This window comes from Rhinopithecus bieti, unplaced genomic scaffold (genome assembly GCF_001698545.2).
Source record: "Rhinopithecus bieti isolate Rb0 unplaced genomic scaffold, ASM169854v2 scaffold_55189, whole genome shotgun sequence".
NCBI lineage: Eukaryota > Metazoa > Chordata > Mammalia > Primates > Cercopithecidae > Rhinopithecus > Rhinopithecus bieti.
Genome location: NW_016821812.1, coordinates 905,846 through 931,434, shown reverse-complemented (window position 1 = coordinate 931,434; position 25,589 = coordinate 905,846). Strand labels below are relative to the sequence as shown.

Here is a 25,589-nt window from a genome sequence, read left to right as displayed (position 1 = left end):
GAATGAAGAATCTCCCTCCTTAGAATCTCTGCTGCCACCTGTTAAATTAAGTTTAGCCTAAAGCTGCCTCCTTACATATTTTAAGTTCAGCCTAAAGGTTTCTCCGTACATAGTGAAATGTCACCTAACTGGATATGTAAACAGATGGTAATCTACTCTTGTACCAATCACTGAGTTTCGGCCAAAGGTGGCCAACTGTTCGAACTGTGTTCAAATAAGGCAAACATTATGATGTAACAATCCAGCTGTTTCTGTACCCTGGGGGCTGCATAGTAAATAGAGTGGATAAAACAAGCCCAAAGGTAGGAAAAGTTTGGATATGTTTGCTGAAGTCTAGATTAGAGAAGAGGTTCAAGGTAATGAGATTAGTAGCAGTGTGGCAAGTTGGTAGGTTCAGCTTTGAACATGTTGAGGTGCCAGCAGGTCATCTGACTGAACACACCTTGGGAACATTGGTTTGATGCTTGGAGGAGCAGACAGGACACCTAAGAAGAGTGTGGAGAGAGCCGGGCGTGGTGGCTCACACCTGTAATCCCAGCACTTTGGGAGGCTGAGGCAGGTGAATTACAAGGTCAGGAGTTCGAGACCAGCCTGGCCAACATAGTGAAACCCTGTCTTTACTAATAATACAAAAATTAGTTGGGTGTGATGGCACGCACCTGTAGTCCTAGCTACTCAGGAGGCTGAGGCAGGGGCATTGCTTGGACCCAGGAGACAGAGGTTGCAGTGGACCGAGCTCACTGCACCACTGCACTCCAGCCTGGGCTACAGAGTGAGACTCTGTCTTACAAAAAAAAAAAAAAAAAAAAAAGAAGAGTGTGCAGAGGATAGCAGAGGGTCACGTTTAATGGCATGCGAAAGGAGGCTTGGGAGTTAGAGAGGTGGGAGGAAGAAAGAGGGAATGGGGCCCTTGGAAGGGGAAATGTGGAGGAGGAAGGAGTGCCTTGTGCTACAAAGTTCAAGAAAGTACCAAAGGTGTCCTTGAAAGGAGATAATGAATGATCCCCACCCTTGCTAAATAAAATCCACATTAATTAGCAGGGTACTATAGGCTAAATATTTGTGCCCCACCCCCCACCCCACACATTCACATACTGAAATCCTAACCTCCACTGCGATGTGATTGGGATGTGGAGACTTTGGGAGGTGATTATGTATAAGGGTGGAGCCCTCATAAATTAGATTAGTTACCTTAGGAAAAAACACCTTGGAGAGCTCCCTTGTCCTTTCTGCCACAGAGGACAGGGGAGAAAATGTCCATCTGTGAGGAAGTCAGACATAGAATCTGCCAGTGCCTTGATCTTGAACTTCCCGGCCCAGATGAACTAAGAAATTGCGACCAAGAAGTGGGGATGTTGCTGTAACAAATATCTGAAAATGTAGAAGCAGTTTTGGATCTGGGTAAGGGGGAGGGGCTGGAAGAGTTTTGCAGGACCTGCTAGAAAAAGCTGATATTGATGTAATGTAATGTCAATGTAATGTCACAGGTAGACTAATGGTTGGCCTGCGTTGGTGGAACGAGCCATTGGATATTTGAGTCCAGGAAGGTTAGGAAGGCATCCCCTCAAGAGAATAAAACTGTCCCAGAGGCAACATCATCTTCTGGTTGGGGCTTATCATAAGTCTATTCAGTGCTGTGGGTGATATTCTCCTTTGATGCTCTGTTCCATTTCAGAGTGCAGTGGTTGGCAGTGATCATCAGAGGTTTGGTGCAATGAGGTGCTAAGCTATCTGCCTACATCAGGTGTAAAGTGGGCAGCAGAAAGAATTTTACCAGCATGGCTATGTCTTATCTTGGAAAGTTCATAGGACAAAATATTGGAGATAATCAAACTTCCTGAGTAGAAAGAGAAAACATAATGTAACGTTCTGTTACATCAGGGAGCAACTAACAAGCTTCTTGACTCTGAGCCTTTTAGAGTTCAGTACATGCTGCAAAGAGGTTGGATTTGTCTTTCCACTGACAATTTTAATTTTAAAAAAGGAAAAGCAGTTTCATACTAAGTTTGCTTTTTTTTCTAACAGTTGAGGCTTGAAAGCATGATGCAGCTGGAAACGTTATTAAAATGTATTTTATGGTATGCATATGTATGCATATACTTACATAATGTCTATATATCCCAAATTAATAAAAATATTTGTGTTCATAAACATATGTAATGGAGACCTTTGCATCATTTTGATCTATAGAACATAGACAAATGTTCTTAACCTACCTCAAAGTTCTATGTGTTTACTTATTATTTCTGTACATCATTTTCAGAAGAAAGGTTTGTTTCCATAATAAAAGTGAGCACTTTGGCTTATGTAGAACTTAGAAATAATTGTTAATTTTACAACTTAATATGCACTTCATGGTGAAATTTCTCATCCTAGAGATTCGCAAGCAAGTAAAAGCCAAATTCAGGCCAGTGGTGTTAACTGGTTGCTAAAATTTTATTTATTTTATTTATAACAAGTCTTTTCTTAAGGCCCAATTAATAGAAATGGAATCTTCATAGTTTAAGGGAAACTCAGAGATTTCTGCTCTTCTATTTATTTTATGGACTGGATAGCAAGATTTTACTTCTTGGAACTTAAGGAAGCTCCTCAGTTGTCCTTGGTCTAATGAAATCTTTTACCACTAAAAGAGTATTATTCTAATGTTATATTGAGAATAATCATTAAATACTTGACCTAATAAATGTCTAACATACATTTTATTTTGTGAATCTATTTTTTTCTTGCTGTAACGAGGACATTGTAAATCATGCGTTTGCATTAATGACTTCTTCTTCTTCTTTTTTTTTTTTTTGAGAAGGAGTCTTGCTCTGTTGCCCAGGCTGGAGTGCAGTGGTGTGATTTCGGCTCACTACAACTTCTGCTTCCTGGGTTCAAGCAATTCTTCTGCCTCTGTCTCCTGAGTAGCCAGGACTACAGGTGTGTGCCACCATGCTTGGCTAATTTTTGAATTTTTAGTAGAGATGGGGTTTCACCATATCGGTCAGGCTGGTCTCTCGAACTCCTGACCTCGTGATCCACCCGCCTTGGCCTCCCAAAGTGCTGGGATTACAGGCGTGAGCCACTAAGCCTGGCCAATGACTTCTTTTAAACAAAGAAATACATATAATTTCAAACTAAACCAACCTATAAACCACTGTAGGCATCTGCAGATTGTATTAGAGGTACTATAAACTCTGTTGGAGTCTTTGAAACCATTCTTCCCTTGTCTTGAAGAGTGGTGCACATTCTTAGCCAAATAGCTCTATGGTCCCATCCTATAAAATCCAAGATGCCTGACAGCCTTCCTTCGTTTCTTCTCATCTCCTTCCCCTTCAGTTCAACTGGCAGAGTTTTTCTCACAACCGATTATTTATCACAACTCATTCATAAAATTCATTATTCATAATTAATAAAATTAATTATTTTATGAATGTATTCGTACATTGTTAAAACATTTTAAGATGTTTTGTTTACTGTAGTCATGCCTTCGAAGGTACATAACTTTATGTTTGTATAAAGCTATATTGTTTACAAAGCAAAAGGAAAAAAGGAAAAGAAAAGCTGATAGTCCCATTAAGTGACTGGTAAAGGTGATTCTGGTGAGGGCTCAAAAGGAAGCAAGGATTGCTGGAGAGACGGCCTCCATCTTCTTATAGATACCTAGGTGATATGGTTTGGCTCTGTGTCCCCATCCAAATCTCTTGTTTAATTGTAATTTCCAGTGTTGGGGGAGGGACCTGGTGGGAGGTAGTTGGATCATGGGGGTAGTTTCCCCCTTGCCGTTCTAGTGATAGTGAGTGAGTTCTCATGAGATCTGATGGTTTAAAAGTGTGTGGCACCACGTACACCATGGAATACTATGCAGCCATAAAAAAGGGTGAGTTTGTGTCCTTTGTAGGGACATGGATGCAGCTGGAAATCATCATTCTCAGCAAAGTATCGCAAGAACAGAAAACCAAACACCGCATGTTCTCACTCATAGGTGGGAACTGAACAATGAGATCTCTTGGACTCGGGAAGGGGAACATCACACACAGGGGCCTATTATGGGGAGGGGAGAGGGGGGAGGGATTGCATTGGGAGTTATACCTGATGTAAATGATGAGTTGATGGGTGCTGACGAGTTGATGGGTGCAGCACACCAACATGGCACAAGTATAACATATGTAACAAACCTGCACGTTGTGCACGTGTACCCTAGAACTTAAAGTATAAAAAAAAAAGTGTGTGGCACTTCCCCCTTCACTCCTCTCCTGTTGCCATGTGAAGATGTGCTTGCTTCCCCTCCCACTTCCACCATGATTGTAAGTTTCCTGAGGCCTGTACAGCCTGCATAACTGTGAGTCAATTAAATCTCTTTTCTTTATTAACTACCCAGTCTCAGGCAGTTATTTATATCAAAGTGTGAGTGGGCTAATGCACTAGATAAACATGAACAAATTTTTGGTAGAAATATGGATGGCGCAGGTCATTCTGGTGAGGTATCAAATGGAAATGAGAAACATGTTACCGGAAACTTGAGGAAAGGTGGTCTGTAGTATAAAGTGGCAAAGAACTGGACTGAATTGGGTTCAGGTTCTACTGTTTTGTGGAACGTAGAACTTGAGAGCAATGAAACTGGATATTTGACTGAGGAAATCTATAGGCAAAGTGTTGAAGGTGTGGACTGGCTCCTCCTGACTACTTATAGTAAAATGCCAGAAGAGAGAAATGACTTAAAGACAGAATTCTTAAGCAAAAAGCAAGCAGAATTTAAACAGCTGAAATATTCCCAGCTATCCATATTGCAAAAAATGAGAAATGCCAAGCAACCATTTGAGGGGGAGATTAGAATGGAAGTGAATCATGAATTTAATTAGTCACACCAGGAGAAAATTGACTAATTCAACTGTCAATTAGCAGTTGAACTGACACCTAAGAAGAGTGTGTGGAGGGGAAGGAGATGGGAAGTAACGAAGGAAGGCTGTCAGACTTCTTGGATAGCCAAATGGGACCATCTGGCTAAGAATGTGCACTATTCTTCAAGACAAGGGAAGAATGGTCCCAAAGGCAATTCAGGGACCATTAGAGCTGCCTTCTTGGTCTCAAAAGGGGGATCATTGGCTTGGTTTTTTTTTTTTTTTTTGAGATGGAGTCTCGCTCTGCCGCCCAGGCTGGAGTGTGCAGTGGCTGGATCTGCTCACTGCAAGCTCCACCTCCTGGGTTTACGCCATTTTCCTGCCTCAGCCTCCCAAGTAGCTGGGGCCATAGGCGCCCACCACGTCGCCCGGCTAGTTTTTTGTATTTTTTAGTAGAGACGGGGTTTCACCGTGTTAGCCAGGATGGTCTCGATCTCCTGACCTCGTGATCCACCCGTCTCGGCCTCCCAAAGTGCTGGGATTACAGGCTTGAGCCACCGCACCCGGCCTGGCTTACTTTTGATAGGCCAGATAGCCTCTGTCCAAACCTGTGCCAGCTACCTAGTGGTCTGGGGACACAATCCCTGCCAAGTAGAGTTGTGAGGGCAGAACCACCACCTCAGTGGAACTGAATGGCAAGACCTTCTCCCCAGTGGACCTGGAGGGCAGAGCATCAAGCCAAAGAGAATTATTCTTGAGCCTAAAATTTCATAGAGTTTGCCTTACAGTTTGGACATCCTTGAGGCCTGTTATAACTTTCCTCTTTCCTATTCCTCTTTTTGGAATGGAGATGTCCATCCTATGCCTGTCCTATTATTGTATTTTGGAAGCACATAGCTTGTTTCAAGGTTTTGCAGGTTCACAGTTAGAAAGCAATTTGCCTCAGCATGAATTGTACTTTGAGTCTCTCCCATATCTGATCTAGCTATTTAGATAGGACTCTAGATTTTAGACTATAGAGTTGATCTTAAGATCATACTATGGAATGAGTTAAGATTTTGGGGGCTGTTAGGATGTAATTAATATATTTTGCATGTGAGAAGGACATGAATTTGGTGTGGCCAGGGGTGGAATGCTGTAGCCTGAATGCTTGTTTCCCCTGACCCTCTGAATTCATATGTTAAAATTCTAACCCTCAGTGTGAGGGTTATTAGGAGGTGGGACTTTGGGGGGATGATTAGGTCATGAGGGTTGTACCCTAATGAGTGTGATCAGTGCCCTTATAAAAGAGACCCTGGAGAGCTCCCTTGTCCCTTTCATTATGCAAGAACACAGGAAGAAGGTGGCCATCTATGAACCAGGAAGTGGGTCCTCACCAGACACCAAATCTGCTAGTGACTTGATCCTAGACTTCTCAGCCTCCAGAACTGTAAGAATAAATATCTATTGTTTGTAAGCCATCCAGTCTATGGAAATGGTTATAGTAGCCCAAACACACTAAGACACAGGGCTATAAAGCCTACTTAGTAAATTATGTAGTTATACCTTTTCCTAATACAACATGTTAGGGTTTGTTTGCTGGTTTTGTTTAATTTTGATTTTTTTTTTTGCTTGTTGGTTTTTTGAGGCAGAGTTTCGCTCTTGTTGCCCAGGATGGAGTGGCTCACCGCAACCTCCGCCTCCTGGGTTCAAGCGATTCTCCTGCCTCACCCTCCTGAGTAGCTGGGATTACAGGCACCCACCACCACGGCTGGTTAATTTTTTATTTTTAGTGGAAACAGGGTTTCTCCATGTTGGTCAGGCTGGTCTCAAACTCCCGACCTCAGGTGATCCACCTGCCTTGGCCTCCCAAAGTGCTGGGATGACAGGCAAGAGCCACCATGCCCGGCCTGTTTTGATTTTTTGTCTCATCTTTATGCAGCTGTCTCCACCTGTCTCCTATACTTTGTAGGGAATGGACTTCAGGGTAGACGCCATTTCCTGCAGCTTGTTCACTGGACCTCCTTTTGCACATTTATTGACTGAAAGCAGTGATAACTTTTAATTGATATGATACTTCCAAGGAGTCTAGCATTTACCTTGCCACAGCAGCAGTTTTATGGTGAAGAAAATGGCAGGCATTAATACTGGGACTGAGAAAGGACAGGGGCTCTTTCCCGAAATTCATTAACATATTATTTTCTAGGCGATACTATTTGGTAAAACATTCATTGCATGTCAGACAAGTTCTTTTAACAAATTATAAACTGTGGTCAAGACAAAGCTTGATAATTTTTTTTTTTTTTTTTGAGATGGAGTCTCGCTCTGTAGCCCAGGCTGGAGTACAGTGGTGCGATCTCGGCTCACTGCAAACTCTGCCTCCCCAGTTCAAGCAATTCTCCTGCCTTGGCCTCCCAAGTAGCTGGTACTGCAGATGTGAGCCACCACACCTGGCTAATCTTTGTATTTTTAGTAGAGATGGGGTTTCACCATGTTAGCCACGTTGGTCTTGAACTGCTGACCTCAAGTGATCCACCCGCCTCAACCTCCCAAAGTGTTGGGATTACAGGTGTGAGCCACCACGCCTGGCCCTTGATAAATAATTTGAGGGGGAAAAAATAAGAATCTGATGTCTGTCATCAAAACATGACACCACCAAATGCTGGAGAGGTGTGCAGCAACGGGACTCTGGTCCACTGCTTGTGGGAATGTAACAGCACAGCCAAGCTGGAGGACAGTTTGGCAGTTTCTTATAAAACGAAGCGTATTCTTACCATATGATCCAGCCATCACACTCCTTGGTTTTTACCCACTGGAGCTGAAAAGTTATGCCTGCACAAAAACCTGTGCGTTGATGTTTATAGCAGCTTTATTCATAATTGCCAAAGCTTGGAAGCAACACAGATGTCTTTCAGTAGGCAAATGGATAGACTGTAGTACATTCAAGCAATGCAGTATTATTCAATGTTAAAAAGAAATGAGCTTTGAAGTTATGAAAAGACATGGAGGAAGCTTAAGCGATATAAGTGAAAAATGCCAATCTGAAAAGGCTCTATACTGTAGGATTCCAACTATAAGACATTCTGGAAAAGGGAAAACCACAGAGACAGTAAAAAGATCGGTGGTCAGCCGGGCGCAGTGGCTCATGCCTGTAATCCCATCACTTTGGGAGGCTGAGGCGGATGGATCACGAGGTCAGAAGATCGAGACCATCCTGGCTAACATGGTGAAACCCTGTCCTTACTAAAAATACAAAAATTAGCCGGGCATGGTGGCGGGCACCTGTAGTCCCAGCTACTTGGGAGGCTGAGGCAGAAGAATCGCTTGAACCTGGGAGGCGGAGCTTGCAGTGAGCCGAGATCATGCCACGGCACTCCAGCCTGGGTGACAGAGCGAGACTCCATCTCAAAAAAACAAAAAAAAACAAAAAAAAACAAAAAAAGAAAATATCAGTGGTTGCCAGGGGTTGTGGGGAGGGATGAAATCGGTAGAGCAGAGGATTTTCAGGGCAGTGAAAATACTCTGTATGATGCTATAATGGTGGACAAATGTCATCATAAATTTCTCTAAACCCATAGAATGTACAACACCAAGAATGAACCCTAAACTATGACTTTGAGTGATAATGATGTGTTAATAGAGGTTCAGTGATTGTAACTCATGTACCATTCTGGTGTGGGATGTTGAAGTGTGGGAGACCGTGGGTGTGTGAGAACAGGGAGTGTATGGGAATTCTTTGTACTTTCTGCTCAGTGTTTCTGTTGGCCTGAAATGGCTCTAAATAATAAAAGTCTATTTTTTTTTTAAAAAGATAACATTCGATGTCCATTTTTTCTGTTATAGTACCCATTATATACACTCCATGTTATTGCTATGGAAAAAAAACTTTACTGATTAATATTAGTCCATTAACATAGAAAACCTTGCTGTTATGTAACTACTTTGCGCCTACCAGAAAATTTTTGCCACACCAGAAGAGGGAGAAATCTCATGTTCAAATGCTTCCTTTTTCTCATAAGCAGCAGACAATGTTTGGCAGATGGTGCTAATGAACAACCTCACTGATCAGTCTTTGTGCTACTGCCAAGCGGCAGCTAACTTGGAACTTTAGTTGTTGTTGTTGTTTTAAGACAAAGTGTTGCTCTGTCACCCAGGCTTGGAGTGCTGTGGTGTGGTCTTGGCTCACTGCAACTTCTGCCTCCCAGGTTGAAGTGATGCTCCTGCCTCAGCCTCCCAAGTAGCTGGGATTACAGGCACGCACCACCCTACCGGCTAATTTTGTATTTTTAGTAGACATGTTGGTCAGGCTGGTCTCGAACTCCTGACCTCAAGTGATCTGCCTGCCTGGGCCACCCAAAGTGCTGGGATTACAGACATGAGCCTCCATGCCTGGCCTGTGAGCCACCACACCCAGCCCAATTTGGAACTATTAAACCTTTTTATAAAAAGCCACATTTGTGTGTAATTTTGTAACTGGAATAAAATATTTACTATAGAATACTATTTCATTTCATCTTCTTCCTTTGAAAATATGGGGTTATGGCAAAAGTATGATTTTAAGGAATAAGGACCAAATCACTTTAAAGAAAGAATACTTTATTGTAATTTATTGAACCTTTAATATACAATATGGCAAGTTTTCTGGGATTTAACTCTAGGACATGATTGCTGCTGGTATTTAGCAGAAGGCTCCGGTTCACATCTAGCACTAATAAAATGCTTTTCTGAATAAAAATATAACACCAAACAAAATGAATTCAAATATTTTCTTTAAAAAATTATTTTAAAGTTTGTTCTATTCAGCCTAACACAATAAAGGGAGACACCATGGTTTAACATAGTTAGCTGATTTTATACACCACATATCTTTAAGTCCACTTAATAATAAAATAAGTATATTATTAAGTGATAGAGAACACTCAATATAGCGATTTTTACAGAAGTAGGAAATAAATTTTTTTTTTTGAGACAGAGTCTTGAGGAAATACATTTCTAAGAAGGATTTTTACAGACACTCATCTTTCATACCCAACCACAGGGTCTAACTCTAAAGAGGACAAAACCAATTACTTTGCTCCCAAGAGCTCATGACTAATGACAGTGTGAATCTATGCTATCAAAACCTGTGTTTCTCATCTGTTATGAGTACTTAGGCGAGATTCAAATATTCTCAAGGAAAGAAACACAGTACGCGTTGTGATCACCTGCTCAGCAACAGTCAGCACTGCATCCCAAACGATCTCATCCCAGGAATTACATGAGGCCAGCTGTGTACACCGGCATTTCCCCCACTGTAGTACTGCAGAAGGTCTCAGTGTCACAAAGAATCCTTTTGTCTTCTTTAATATTTATGGTCACAGCTGTCTTCCCAAGTTGACCCCTACTGCCAGTTCTGAACAAAAGAAAAAATATGAATCAGAATATTATTCAGCAAGTATTACATGAACTACTGAACAATCTGAGCTACTAGTTGATCATCGGTGGCTGTTTATTTGCCAGAATTATATGTAGAGTGCTTCTAAATGGAACACAAGATACTGATCAAAGTATCTAGAGAAAAAGAAAAGGTTTCCTTGCAAAGTTAGTACAAAAGGAGTTAAGGCTCATCTGGCTGCGAAATGAACATTATTACTTATAAAGAGGATGAAAGTATTGGGTTTAGGGTAGTAAAATTAAAGCCCCTACCAAAGTGGGCCAGCCAAGAGTGGGTGTCATGTCAGTCTAGGACAGATGTGAACAGGCACAAAACAAAAGGAACAGTTATGAATCCATTCTGATACACTTTCAGAATTAACTAGATGCCAGCTCTGAAATGGTCACTGTTGTTTACGACTATGCTGTCCAATAAACAGTCACTAGCCACATATGGCTACTTAAATTTAAATTAATTAAAATTAAATGAAATAGGCTGGGCACGGTGGCTCACGCCTGTAATTCCAGCACTGTGGGAGGCCAAGGCGGGTAGATCACTTGAGGTCAGGAGTTCGAGAATGGCCTGGCCAATATGGTGAAACCCTGTCTCTACTAAAAATATGAAAATTAGCCAGGAGTGGTGGTGGGCACCTGTAATCCCAGCTACTCGGGAGGTTGAGGCAGGAGAATCGTTTGAATCCAGGAGGCGGAGGTTGTAGTGAGCCGGGATTGCGCCACTGCACTCCCGCTTGGGTGACGAGAACAAAACTCCATCTCAAAAAAAAAAAAAAAAAAAAAGTTGCATTAAGCGCATTCCAATAGTCACATGTTATCTGCCACCCCTGTATTGGACAGTACAAATAGAGAACATTTCCATCACCACAGAAAGTTCTATTGGGTAGTTCTATTGGGAAACTTTTACCAGTAGAGGGAAATCTTGAAAAAATGTATTCTGGTAACCCATATTTATCACTCCTTTCTGCTCAGTGCATGTCACAGACTCTAACACAAATGACCAAAATATGTTTGCCACTACAGTTCTCTACTAAAATGGATCACATAACCAATCAAAAGTGTTCTTGCTGTAGGAACTTAAAATATCAAATAATCAGAACAAGAGAAAAATACATATGGAAATACTGATTCCTTCTTTATCCAAATGACCTGCTGTTTCACTTATAAATCTATGTCCGAAATCAGGCCCATGTCATTTCTGACCACCACTTGTCACCTACTCCTATGAACTACTACATTAAAAAAAATACAGTAACTCATTTTTATTGGTAACAAGGCATAGTTCAATTTATTTAGTGACAAAGTCAATATAACTAGGCTAGGATCAATATAAACTGTGACTAGAAAATGCTGAGAAAATTCCAATTATAGAGGAATCATCAAGAAAGCACAAGCTATGAGCAAACATGACTTTAAGACAGACTCATAGGTGAGTTAAAGACAACCAAATCTAATAGCATCATTGATTTTTCCCTGAAATATCAATGGTATATAAAGTCCAAAATCTGAGCAACATTTCACATTTGCTTTCCACTGTGTTCTGTCCAACCATGAGTCCTCCCAGGTACAATTTAAATATCATGTTACAAGGTGATAAAATTATTATCCTGATACATTTGCCTGGCTGACAAAATCACCTTGAAAAACAATACAGTCATGCGCTGGATAATGACATTTTGGTCAACTACAAATTGCATATACGATGGTGATGCCATAAGATTATAATGGAGCTGAGAAATTCTTGTCACCTAGTGACTTCATAGCCATCGTAAAGTTATAGCCCAGTTACTTTATTTTTATTGTTTTGTTTTGTTTTTGTGACTGATTTTCGCTCGTTGCCCAGGCTGGAGTGCAATGGCACAATCTTGGCTCACTGCAACCTCCACCTCAAGCGATTCTCCTGCCTCAGCCTCCCAAGTAGCTGGGATTACAGGCATGTACCACCACGCCTGGTTATTTTGTATTTTTAGTAGAGACAGGGTTTCTCCATGTTGATCAGGCTGGTCTCGAACTCCTGACCTCAGGCGATCCACCTGCCTCGGCCTCCCAAAGTGCTGGGATTACAGGTGTGAGCCACTGCGCCTGGCAATTACTTTATTTTAAAAATAAATGTAGTATAGCCTATGTGCAGAGTGTTTATATATAAAGTCTACTGTAGTATACAGTAACGTTCTAGCCATTCACATCCACTCACCACTCACTCACTCACTCACGCAGAGCAACTTCCAGTCCTGCAAGCCTCACCCCTGTAAGTGCCCTATACAAGGGTGCTGTTTTTGTATAGGGCACATCATTTATGTGCCCTATACAAGGGTACATCATTTATGATGTATTTTTACTCTAACTTGTCTATGTCTAGATATACAGATACCATTGTGCTACAACTGCCTACAGTACTCAGTACAGAGGAGCAACAGGCTATACCACATAGCCTAGGTTTGCAGTAGGCTACACCATCTACATTTGTGTAAGTACGCTCTGTGATCTCTCAGAACACATCCCAGTTGTTTAGTGACACGTAACTGTGTATGAATTTATTTCACTAGAATAAAAACAAGGAATTCAAAGATGTCAAATAATCAAATGAGAATACAGTTTTTACAAGCAGTGGGCAGATCACAGTTGATGATCAGTACACACACTATTAAACATAAAAATCAAGAACCTCAGATATGATAGTATATATTTAAATTATGTTTCAAAAAGCAACTGCTGCACACTCTTCTAGGCCACAAGAGTAATAACCTATATATAACAGCACAGTTCACTGTGGAGTGTGATCTTCACGCCCCTACAACTTCAGCTGGCAAAGTCTACTATAAACTTTCCCCCTAAACCAACTTTTGCTAGATAGATACTGTCATTAAATAAGGAATTAGAATACTTACCAACAAGTCAGTAGCACTCAAAATATGGTTTGTCCTTTATCTGAATTCCCTCCTGACAATGTTTTCTTCCTTCTGTCACTACCTGCAAAACACCACCAACCCCTAATTCTCAAGAGTCATTTGTCAAGTCAGTACTTAAACAGGTGAACATGTATGAGACCAGACATCCCTGCAGCTAGAGCACCATGGCAGACAGGGCTTGAAAGGTAACAGTTTTATTTTGAGCAGGGGTCAACGACAATGCAGCACTTCACAGCTACAATGTTAACTAGATCCTGCCTCAGTTTACTAAGAAAATACAGTGGACCCTTGAAGGAAACGGGTCTGAACTGTGCAGGACCACTTATTAAGTGGCTTCTCTTCTGCCCCTGCCACCCTTTAGACAGCAAGACCAACCCTCCTCTCTCTCCTCCTCCTTAGCCTACTTGACATGAACATGAGGAAGATGAAGGCCTTTATGGTGATCCACTTCCACCTAATGAAGAGTAAATGTATTTTCTCTTCCTTATAGTTTTCTTAATAACATTTTCTTCTCTCTAGCTTACTTTAAGAATACAGTATATCATACATATAACATACAAAATATGTGTTTAATCCACTGTTATTAGTAGGGCTTCTGGTCAACATTAAGCTGTTAGTAGTAAAGTTTTTGGGGAGTCAAAAATTATCTGCAGATTTTCAACTGTATCGGGGCTGGTGCCCCTAATCAGGTTGTTCAAGGCTCAACTACAATCAGATATTAATAGCATCCTAATTAGCAATACTAGGGAAGAGCAGCTCTTACCACACCAGAAACTGGCATGCTTTTTCTTAGAAGCCAGGATACTTTTCACTCTGTGTTCTATAAGGAACAACCTGACTGGTCAATCTCTCGTCATAAAGAGCATACAATTTCTTTCCTTACAGTATTTCCAAGAGGCAAATGTTAATTCATGTCAGAGTTGGAATAAAAAGCCATTTGATTTCTACACCTCATCCCTACCACTGGAAGAGAATAGTTATTCATTGATTTTACTAATTCTGCCTAAATATAGATATTACTGTACCAGATCTTAGAATAAAGTACCCTGTCTTAAAAAAGAGGTTCAACTCAGGCTGGGCACGGTGGCTCACGCCTGTAATCCCAGCACTTTGGGAAGCCAAGGTGGGCTGATCAGCTGAGTTTAGGAGTTCGAGGCCAGCCTGGCCAACATGGTGAAACCCTATCTCTACGAAAAATACAAAAAATTAGCCAGGCATGGTGGTGGGCACCTGTGATCCCAGCTACTTGGGAGGCTGAGGCAGGAGAATCACTTGAACCTGGGAGGTGGAGACTGCAGTGAGCTGAGATCGCGCCACTACACTCCAGCCTGGGTGACAGAGTGAGACTCCATCTAAAAAAAAAGGTTCAACTCAATTTTTCTATCTGGTACAGTTCTTTTTTCTTCTTGGGTTTTCTCTGATAGCTTTATTACAATGCTAAGACATGATACTAGTTTCTGGAATTTTAGTAGAGAGCTTAAACAAGAAGGTAAATTTTAAATCCCTGGCTATGGTTTTTATGTATATCAATTAGAAAAATATTACCCTCTTTCAAAATTATTGTAAAACATTGACTCCTTCAAGGGCCAATTCTTCCTTCTTCACCAGAATGTGAAATATATCTGTCATGAACTTCTTGGTAATTTCCAACATATTAATATTGAGGCAGAAAGCAACAAAATCTTTAAAAAGAGACAATAACTGACCAGGCTAAGTGGTTCATGCCTGTAATCCCAGCACTTTAGAAGGCCGAGGCAGGAAGATCACTTGAGGTCAGAAGTTCGAGACCAGCCTGGCCAACAAGGCAAAACCAGGTCTCTACCAAAAATACAAAAATTAGCTGGGCATGGTAGCACACGCCTGTACTCCGAGCTACTACTCGGGAGGCTGAGGCAAGATAATCGCTTGAATCTGAGTGGCGGAGATTGTAGTGATCTCAGATAGTGCTACTGCACTCCAGCCTGGGCGATGAAGTGAGACTCTGAAAAAAAAAAAAAAGGACAATGACTAATTATGTTGATAAATCAATTAAGCAGATGTAATAGTTTCATAACAATACTTAGAGAAATGATGTTTGAGACCAAGCGTCCATGTCTTACTATAGAACTGAGTGAGACAGAGATTGTGGGAAACAATTGCTTTGAGCAGGGGACAAGGACAACGTAGCACTTCACAGCTATGTTGTAACAATGAATCCAACCTGCCAGCTGGAGAAAACTCATGTGCACAAGAGTACTTGTATTTAATTTCTAGTAAATCTCATGGATTTGATCCTTAATTCCTTGGTTCAACATTTTTATCTGCTTCATCCAAAACAACCTGATCCTTTTGAAAAGTTGGAAAAAAATGTTTCACTTAAGTGTGAGTTGGACCTTGTGATTTCCTTCCTAATAGTACAGTGTGGAAGGAGGGTGGAAGAGTACCTTTCCAGCATAGAACCCTTTCCAGTGCTACCTCAGCCACATAATTAAGGTCAACAGCAACCATCATAACTCTCAATCTGATGTGATGAGAATCACACGTTAGGCCGGGTGCGGTGGCTCATGCCTGTAATCCCAGTGCTTTGGGAGGCCGAGGCAGGCGGATCACCTGAGGTCGGGAGTTCGAGACCAGCCTGACCAACATGGAGAAACCCCACACTAAAATTACAAAATTAGCCAGGCATGGTGGCACATGCCTGTAATCCCAGCTACTTGGGAGGCTGAGGCAGGAGAATTGCTTGAACCTACGAGGTAGAGGTTGTAGTGAGCCAAGATTGCACCATTGCACTCCAGCCTGGGCAACAAGAGTGAAACTCCATCTCAAAAAAAAAAAAAAAAAAAGAGAGAGAGAATCACACTTTACATCTGTGGTCCTCTTCCCCAAAGCCCCAAATTCAAGTCTAATCCAGAGGAAAACATCAGTCAATTCTAACAGAAAGATATCCTACAAAATACCTGAATACTTCTCCTCCAAACCATCAAGGTCACCAAAAATAGGAAAAATCTGAGAAACTGTCACAGCCTAGAGGGGTCTAAAGAGACATGACAGCAAAATGGAATGTGGTATCCTGGATAAGATTCTGGAACAGAAAAAGCACTTTACATAAAAACTAAGAAAACATGAATAAATTGTGGACCTTAGTTCATAATAATCCAACAATATTGGTTGATTAATTGTATCATACTAGCTGGGTGCAGTGGCTCACGCCTGTAATCCCAGCACTTTGGGAGGCCAAGGCAGGTAGATCACGAGGTCAGGAGTTCAAGAGCAGCCTAACCAATATGGCGAAACCCTGTCTCTACTTAAAATACAAAAATTAGTTGGCCATGGTGGCACACATCTGTAGTCCCAGCTTCTCAGGAGGCTAAGGCAGAAGAATCGCTTGAACCCAGGAGGTGGAGGTTGCAGTGAGCTGAGATCGTGCCACTGCACTCCAGCCTGGGCAACAGAGAACGCCTCCATTTCAAAAAAAAAAAAAAAAAAAAAATTTTAGCATACTAACCATAATATAATTACACCACAAATTTACCATACTAACGTAAAATGTTAATAACATATAATAGCATCCAAGGTATATGGGAACTCTTTGTACTATCTTCTCTGTAAACCTGTAACTTTTTTTCTGGAAACCTAAAGCCATTTAAAAAATAAAATAAACTCTATTTTTCAAAAGTCTTAGTATCATCTCTAGATATTCATGTGTAGCAACTTGCTTCATTAGGTTATTTTCCCTCCCATACCCTAAACATCACTAGCTAAAAAAATGTCCTAGGAAAAATCAAAATAGACATTTTCTACATTATTCTTCTGTGTTTAAGATGTATACATAGTGAATAAGCTCTGCATTTACAGCTCCAGGGCAAGTTGTTCTGATATGTATTTACTGGTTATCATTCACTTTAAAGATAATTACCTTTCCAATAGGAAACCATGACTTATATAGCCTTGATCTTAATGAAGCCTATCACTTTGTTAAAACAAGCTTTACTTCATAGCTAATATAGCAGTGAGCTTTGAAAAGATAGCATGCAGATATCACAAATGACAAAGATTCCCAACTCATAACACATCACTGCGGTTTTCATGTTGCACACTGCATTTAAACTTGACAATAGTGAACAGAAAAGGCATGGATCCTAGTCTACCCAGAAAGCAAGCTTCAGTTTGTCAATTGGTTGAGATACAGCCCTACAAAACATATCTGCAACCCTAGTTTCTGTTTAATTTGAAACAAAAACTCCCTGTATGCAAGGACAATAGTTAACAAGAAGGTTCTGAATGGATGACTTTATACTAAGTCTTAAGTATAAAGTTTTATATTTTTATAAAACCCAAAGTATCTGGGAAGTTGGGTCTCCCTGAGGGCAGACCTTAACCAGTGACTCGGCAGAGACGTACACACCAGCTTGCTGGTTCTCTGGTAAGGACAACTCCAAGGACTGACTATGCACCCTGACTTCGAGTTCAACAGGACTGAGTCACCTCGAGGGGAACAGGCTTAGAGCAGTGTGCTCTGTGGCCTTCCTTCCCTTTCTATTCTATTTCCCTATTCCCCTGAGATTTTTTCCTGGAAACTTTCTAATTATTTGCACAGGAATTCCTGTCTTAGGGTTTACTTCTGGGGCCCTAAGACATATGATATAGTAAGTATTTTTTAAACGGATGACTCTTATCTTTAAAAGCAGTATAACTTACTACTTTTTTGACATATTCTGATGTAAAAGATAAAGTCACTTTGCCACTGCTGAATGTAAACAGAGAAAATTGATTTGGAAAAGTTTTAAAATTCAAATTTAAATATGAAAGATATTCATCCTTTACCCCGTGATACATGCTAGATTATTTTCTCCCAATCCAGTGTTTTTTCAGTTGTCTTCTAACTTTATGATGTATTTGTCATGCCATTTGTTTTATGTGGTCAAATTTATCAACTTTTTATTTTACTGCTTATGGGTTTTTGAGTCATAGTTAGAAAGCCTTTTCTTTCAGTACTTGTAATGCTTCATTTTCACATTTAGATCCCTGATCCATTTAGACTTTATTTTTGTTATGCTATGAGGTGTAGATCTAATTTTATCTTTTTCCAGATGGCCAACCAGTTGGCCCAGCTCCGTGTATCACAAAGCCCAACTCTGCTCCAATGATATGTGGTACCACCTTTAACTTTCCATGTGCACTTGGGGTTACTTCTGGATTTTCTATTCTATTCTACTTGTCTTTTTGTATTATTCACACACTAGTTCCACATCTTAATTACAGAGACTTTGTAAACTCTATAGTCATAACACCTCTATGACTGCCTTCATAACCTGTATAATACAGTTTTAATTACAGAAACTAAAGACAAAAATAACTGTAAATCAATATTGAACTCTGGCTAGTTGGTCTGTTTTTCATAGTGGTACGGGGTTAGCGATTTTGAATCAACTTTTCGTACACGATTGAGCAAAGAAGTGATTATCTTGTGGATAAGGGCAACCAGCTTTTTCACTCTCAGAAAACAGTAACAATTACAGAAAGGGTAGATCTGATTGAACCCTGAGATGATGCACTGGAAAGGAGGTAACAGTATGAACTCAGCTGTTTTTTAAACATACATGTAGATAGATATAAAACAGATATAGATGTACCTGGATTGATGTGTGTATGGATGTGTGTGGGGAGAGTGCGTGTACATATATAAATATATGTATACATATGTACATACACACACATATACACATAACGTGTGTGTGCATATATACGTATATACACACATATATATACACACATAAAGTTTCCTAGTGTCTGCTGAGACAGTCTAGAAGTAATGGCATCCTAGTAGCAACGAACACAACCTACAACCCAGATAAGGCTATAAAATAACATTCTCCAAAAAAAGGAATCAGGATTCTTTGGAGAAATGTCAGATTTCAAGGCAGGAGCTAAGTACAAGATGAGCCTGGAACATCCTGTGCCCTTAAACAGGGAATGACGGGGACACGTTAAAAGGACACGGGAACCAGAAGTAAACAAATGAATAAACGGGGGAGAAAGGAAAGTGCTTCCTTACTATAAAAGAATAGAAACAGAAAAGCATTCTGTAGCTCGTGCCCTGTAGGAGCGGGGAAAGACACAGGCCTGGCTGCAGAACGACGCCCTCTGGAAGGGGGACTGGAAGCGGAATCCCCTGACAAGCGGATGCCGTCCTGTGCTCCCGCTCGAGCCTCATTCTCCCTTCAGTCCCCCGCCCCCACGCACCGATCGACCGCCGCTTTATGCCCCGTCACCTTGGTAATAGCAGCGGGCTCAGGCAGTGCCGCCACCAGTTTCTTGCAGCCGCAAGCAGCACTGACGGTGAAGAGGCTGCCGCCATGTCCCCAGGGCCCGGTCGCTTGTTCAAGTGCGGCTGCGTCTCCACTGTAGTCCACATCACCTCCGTTCTGTGTGAAAGCCTCTTGTCCTCCTCTGGCCACCGTCCAGGTCTGAACCAAGAAATGAGCCAATCCCAGCGAGGCATTCGGGTGGGGGCGTCACCGTTGAAACCACTCGGCGACAATCTGCCAATCGGGCTCGTGCCCGCGGGGTGTGGTCCCGGCCCCCGGGGCCGTGGGGGTCTGCATCTACTCCCGGGCGGTGTTAGGGGCTGGGAGGATCTGCTCTGTGCCCAGCCTCCTTAGGCCCCGGGTGTCCCTATCGCTGTTTCCGCGCATGAACTGCAACGGCCCACCCTCTCGCAGGCTCCTGGGCAAGAAACCCTGTTCTTGACCTTCGATCTTTAGAGAACTGAGGTGAAGAAAGGGGCGGGAGACTGTCGTGGGATACAAAGGAGTGGAGAATAAAGCAATGCAAAATTGTGTAACATTTTCGAAATGTTAAAAAAAAAAAAAGCATGAAGAAATCCTCTTAACCGTCTCAAAACTGAAATCACTGAATATCTTAAAAATGAAAAAAAAAAAAAAAAGAGAAAGCGCTGCATATTAGTACCTGTGGGATATACCAATGCAGTGCTTTTAAAAATTCAAAATAAAAGTAAATTAAATAATTTAGAAAAAAATAGCAAAGTAAACCTAAGAGAAGCAGAAAGAAGGAATTCGTAAGAATAAAAGAAGAAAAACAAAAAGTAGAAATGGGAATGGGAATACTAATAAGCAAGAGATTTGAAAAAGGCAACAATAGGGTGGTTGGCTCAAGAAAGAAACAGGAGCACCTCAAAATACAAAATGATAAAGGAGAAATAACCATAGATACAGGAAAACTTAAAAGAATTGCATGATCAGTCAGTTCTGTGTAATTTGAAAACTTGAATGAAATGGACAAGATTCCAAGAAAATATAATTTACCAAAACATTCCAGAGATAGAAATTCTAAGTAGACCAATTACTATGGAAGAAATAGATGTTGGCCGGGCGCGGTGGCTCATGCCTGTAATCCCAGCACTTTGAGAGGCAGAGGCGGGCAGATCACCCGAGGTCAGGATTTCGAAACCAGCCTGACCAACATAGAGAAACCCTGCCTCTACTAAAAATACAAAATTAGCCGAGCGTGGTGGCACATGCCTGTAATCCCAGCTACTCGGGAGGCTGAGGCAGGAGAATGGCTTGAACCCGGGAGACGGAGGTTGCTGTGAGCCGAGATTGTGCCATTGCACTCCAGCCTGGGCAACAAGAGCGAAACTAGGTCTCAAAAAACAAGAAAAGGCCGGGCGCAGTGGCTTAAGCCTGTAATCCCAGCACTTTGGGAGGCCGAGACGGGCAGATCACGAGGTCAGGAGATCGAGACCATCCTGGCTAACACGGTGAAACCCCGTCTCTACTAAAATACAAAACTAGCCGGGCGAGGTGGCGGGCGCCTGTAGTCCCAGCTACTCGGGAGGCTGAGGCAGGAGAATGGCGTAAACCCGGGAGGCGGAGCTTGCAGTGAGCTGAGATCTGGCCACTGCACTCCAGTCCGGGCGACAGAGCGAGAAAAAAAAAAACAAGAAAGAAAAGAAAACACATTGTTAGATAACTGCGTATCTCCATAGCTGAATCCACAGAAGCACCAGGCCCAAATTATTTCATAGGATAATTCTACTGTGAAAATTTAAGGAACAGAGAGTTGGTTGCTGTTGGTTGCTGTTGATTCTGCCTTAAGCACGGAAAAAAAAAAAAGGAAGCATTTCAAATTCTATTTATGAAGTGAGCATAACACTTATACCAAAATCTCATAAAACACCCATCTAGCATATACATATACACTGACCATAGAAATTCTTACTCATGGCTGGGCGTGGTGGCTAACGCCTGTAATGCTAGCACTTTGGGAGGCCAAGGCAGACAGATCACCTGAGGTCAGGAGTTCAGGACTAGCTTGGCCAACATGGTGAAACCCTGTCTCTACTAAAAATACAGAAATTAGCCAGGCATGGTGGTGTGTGCCTGTAATCTCAGCTACCCGGGAGGCTGAAGCAGGAGAATCACTGGAACCCAGGAGGTGGAGGCTGCAGTGAGCCAAGATCACACCACTGCACTCCAGCCTGGGAGACAGAGCAAGACTCCATCTCTAAAAAATAAAAATAAAAAAAATTCGTACTCATGAATATTACTGGAAAAATCCTAAATCAAATAAAATTATAATAAAGTATTTCTATTTTACTAGAAATAGCCGGGTACAGTGGCTTGTGCCTGTAGTCCCAGCTTCTTGCCAGGCTGAAATGGGAGGATCCCTTGAGCCCAGGAGTTTGAGGCCACCCTGGGCAATGTAGTGAGACCTCCTGTCTCTAAATATCATTATAAAGGAAAAGAAAAATTTGTCATTTCCAAAATGCAAAAAAGGTGTTTGAGAAAATTCAACATACATTCTTGATTTTTAAAAAAAACTTTTAAAATTCAGCAAATGATGTTGACACAACTAGGTAGCCGTCTAGAAAAAGTAAAGTTGGATCCCAACTCAAACTCATACCTCACATCAAAATAAATTCCAGATAAAGAGTAAATGGACAAAACGAAGCATAAGTGTACTTCATTAAATCCTGATACATGCTGTAGCACAGGAAATTTTATAAAGCAATACCCAAATGCCATTAGAGAGAAAATTGATACTTTAAATTACTTAAATTTAAAAGCAGCAAAAGTACATAAACTAAAAGTGGCAGACAGCAATCTGGGCGAAAAATTGCAACTCATATCACAGACAATGGACTAATTTCCCTAATACGTGAGGAAGTACCTATAATTCAACAATATTAGCAATTCATTAGAAAAAACAACACAATATCAACAGTTCACAGAAAACACAAGTACATAATAAAAGGGCTCAGTTTTATTCAAAATAAAAAATACATATCATTTTAGAAAATATAAGTTTTAAAATATACTGTAATTGAGGAAGTAGCAGGAAAACAGGCATTATTATACTTTGCTGATGGAAGCAGAAATTGGCAATAATGCTATGAAGAACAGTTTAACAATAAGTACCCAAATTGCAAATTTACAAACCTTTGACCTAGCAATTCTGTTTCTAGGAATTTATCTTACAGGTATACTCCTATATGCTGAAATGACGGGTGACTAAAGAAATTCATTTCTAAATTTATAATGGCAAAGATAAAAGAGTTTAAATGCCCATCAGTGCAAAACTGATGAATTATAGGATAGCTATATATGCAGTGGGTTATTATGCAGTCATTGAAAATAATTGAAATTCTAGAGTTTCTGCATCATGTGTACTGATATGGAATTATCTCTAAAATATACTGAAGGATGAAAAAAAGCAAGATATAGAAATGCATATATTATGCCATAAGTTTTATTTAAAAAACTAAAAGGAAACATAGATGCGATTACTTACATGTATACACAGGTGTTTCCTCTGGGAAGGAAAATGTGGTGGCTCAGAGAAAGAAGTAGGAGAAATTCCTTTTCATTGTATACTCTTTTGACTCGAATTTTGTACCACATGCATGCTTTAGCTATTGGAATGAACACATCGAAAGAAAAAACTCAGTGAAATTAAAGATATGTCAATAAAAACTTCCCAAACTGAAAATAAAAGAATAAAAAAAAAGAGAGAAAAAAATCGAACAGAATATAGGCACACCTTGGAGATATTATAGGCTTGGCTCCAGACCACTGCAACAAAGCAAGTCACACTAAATTCTTGGTTTCCCGGTGCATATAAAAGTTATACTATTTCATAGTCTGTTAAGTATGCAATACCATTATGCCTCAAAAAGATGCATATCTTAATTTAAAAATACTTTATTGTTAAAATGCTAATGAAGTGAACACAAGCTGTTGGAAAAATGGTGCCAATAGACTTGCTTGACACAAGGTTGCCACAAACCTTCAATTTGTAAAAGGCATAATATCTGTGAAGCACAATAAAGTGAAGTGTAATATAACAATGTATGCCTGTATCCAAGAATTATGGGACAATTACAAAAGGTGTGACATATGTGTTAGAAGCAAATGTTTGGTGCCACAAAAGAAACAGTACTCAAACATAAATTTAATTTTCTCAGCAAGGCAATTTTACTTCTATAGAAGGGTGTGACTCATAGATGGAGCAATGGTGAGGACACACCTGAACAAGGGAGGGTAAGGGGTTTTTATTCCTGACATAGGTAACCCCTACTGCTGTGTCGTTCCGCTATTGGCTAGGGTTGGACTGAACAGTCTAAATTAATTCCGACTGGCTATTTTAAAGAGAGCAGGGGTATGAGTCAGAGTGGTGGGGTGAGTAGTTTTGGCAGGAAAGACAGTTATGGAACATATGACTAAAGGTGACTTAGGTCAGAGCAGGTGGCCAGGGGTGACTCAGGATGGAGCAGGTGACCAGGGGAACAGATGTGAACTACTAATTAGAACTGGTGGGTTGTTTACTGAAACTAGGGGCAAGGAGACAAGGAGAATGAGGAAGTTAAACTTTAAAATGAAGAACAAAGAACAAGGGAGCTGAACACACTGATACACTGGTTCTTTGGAGAGGATCTCAGAACTCATTGTACTTAACAATTTACAGCCTGAAACCTTTGAAAAGGAATTTATTGTATCCTACATATGCATAATGGAAACACCAGAAAGATCAGAAAGAGTGAAAGGAAAAATGATTTGAAGAAATATTTGAAGTGATAATGGCTGTGACTTTTCCAAAAATAATGGCAGATACCAATTCACAAATCCAGGAAGGTGAGATAACACCAACCACAATAAATGAATAACAAAAAAAAATCTACATCTAGACATATATTCAAATTGCAGGAAATCAAAGACAAAGAGAAAATCTTGAAAGTAGCCAGAAAAAAAAGCCATCTTACCTGTGGAGGAATTACATTAGACTTCTCAGAAACTATCCATGCGAGAAAAGTGAAGTGAAATATTTAAATTATTGAAAGAAGAAATGATCAATCTGGAATTCTGTATCGAGTGAAATTATCCTTCAAAATGAAGGAGAAATAAAGACATTCTTAGAAAAATGAAAGCTGAGGGAATTCGTCACCAATAGACCTGCATTGCAAGAAATGTTAACATAAGTTCTTCAGAAAGAAGGTAAATAATTCAAAAGTTCATATTAAAGAAAGAGCATTATAGAATGAATAAATGAAGGTAATGTGTAACCTCTTATTTTTCTGATTCTTGGTTTATTTAGCAGTTAATAATTTGTTCAGAATAATAACAGCAACAATGTATTGAGTAATGATAGCTTCTAGATAAGTGAAGTAAATGACAGAAATGTAATAAAGAATGAGAGGGAGGAATTGGGAATACTGTCATAAGATGCTTGCATTACATATGAAGTGGTGTAATGTTATTTGAAAGAAGACTTATATTAGTTGTAAATGTAAATGGAAAACTCTAGGACATCACTAACTTTTTTTAAAAAGATACATAATTGAAACTATAGGGGAGAAAAAGTTTTTTCCTCTATCCTTCATACTTCTTACTCTGACAGAGATGGAGTCTCGCTCTGTTGCCCAGGCTGGAGTGCAGTGGCCCGATCTCGGCTCACTGCAACCTCCGCCTCCCGGGTTCATGCCATTCTCCTGCCTCGGCCTCCTGAGTAGCTGGGACTACAGGTGCCTGCCACCATGCCCAGCTAATTTTTTGTATTTTTAATAGAGACAGGTTTCACCGTGTTAGCCAGGATGGTCTCAATCTCCTGACCTCATGATCCACCCACTTCGGCCTCCCAAAGTGCTGGATTACAGGTGTGAGCCACTGCGCCCAGCCCCTTCATACTTCTTAGATGGGACCTCTTGTAACAAAAGAAGATTAACCATAGAAAAACAAACAAGTTTATTAACATAACGTGTGTTAATAAAATTTATAGGAGGTGACTGATTTAAATTGAGCTTCTTCGCTATGCCCAATAGACCAAACCAAAATGGAATCACACTAAAGTTCCATGCTACCAAGCTGAAACTAAGTTGTTTATCTGACTTTTTGAGAAATCAAGAGAGAAAAAGGGGTTGGGGGAGAGGCAGGAGGGACGGAGGGGGAGAGAGAGAGAG

At 40.7% G+C, this 25,589-nt stretch overlaps 1 long non-coding RNA gene across 2 annotated transcripts; it reads right to left on the bottom strand.

Moving 5' to 3' along the window:
• Positions 1 to 9,378: 9,378 nt before the first annotated feature.
• Positions 9,379 to 25,047, bottom strand: LOC108521057 (uncharacterized). 2 transcript variants are annotated; one of them, XR_001883113.1, is made up of 6 exons: positions 24,396 to 25,047; positions 22,928 to 23,048; positions 19,387 to 19,581; positions 14,681 to 15,116; positions 13,115 to 13,196; positions 9,379 to 10,191 (listed from the first exon to the last, which is right to left on the bottom strand). It is a non-coding gene; the product is annotated as an uncharacterized LOC108521057 (long non-coding RNA). The 2 variants fall into 2 exon arrangements; XR_001883112.1 differs by lacking the exons at positions 22,928 to 23,048; positions 24,396 to 25,047 and having other exon boundaries at positions 19,387 to 20,169.
• Between the last annotated feature and the right edge of the window lie 542 nt (positions 25,048 to 25,589).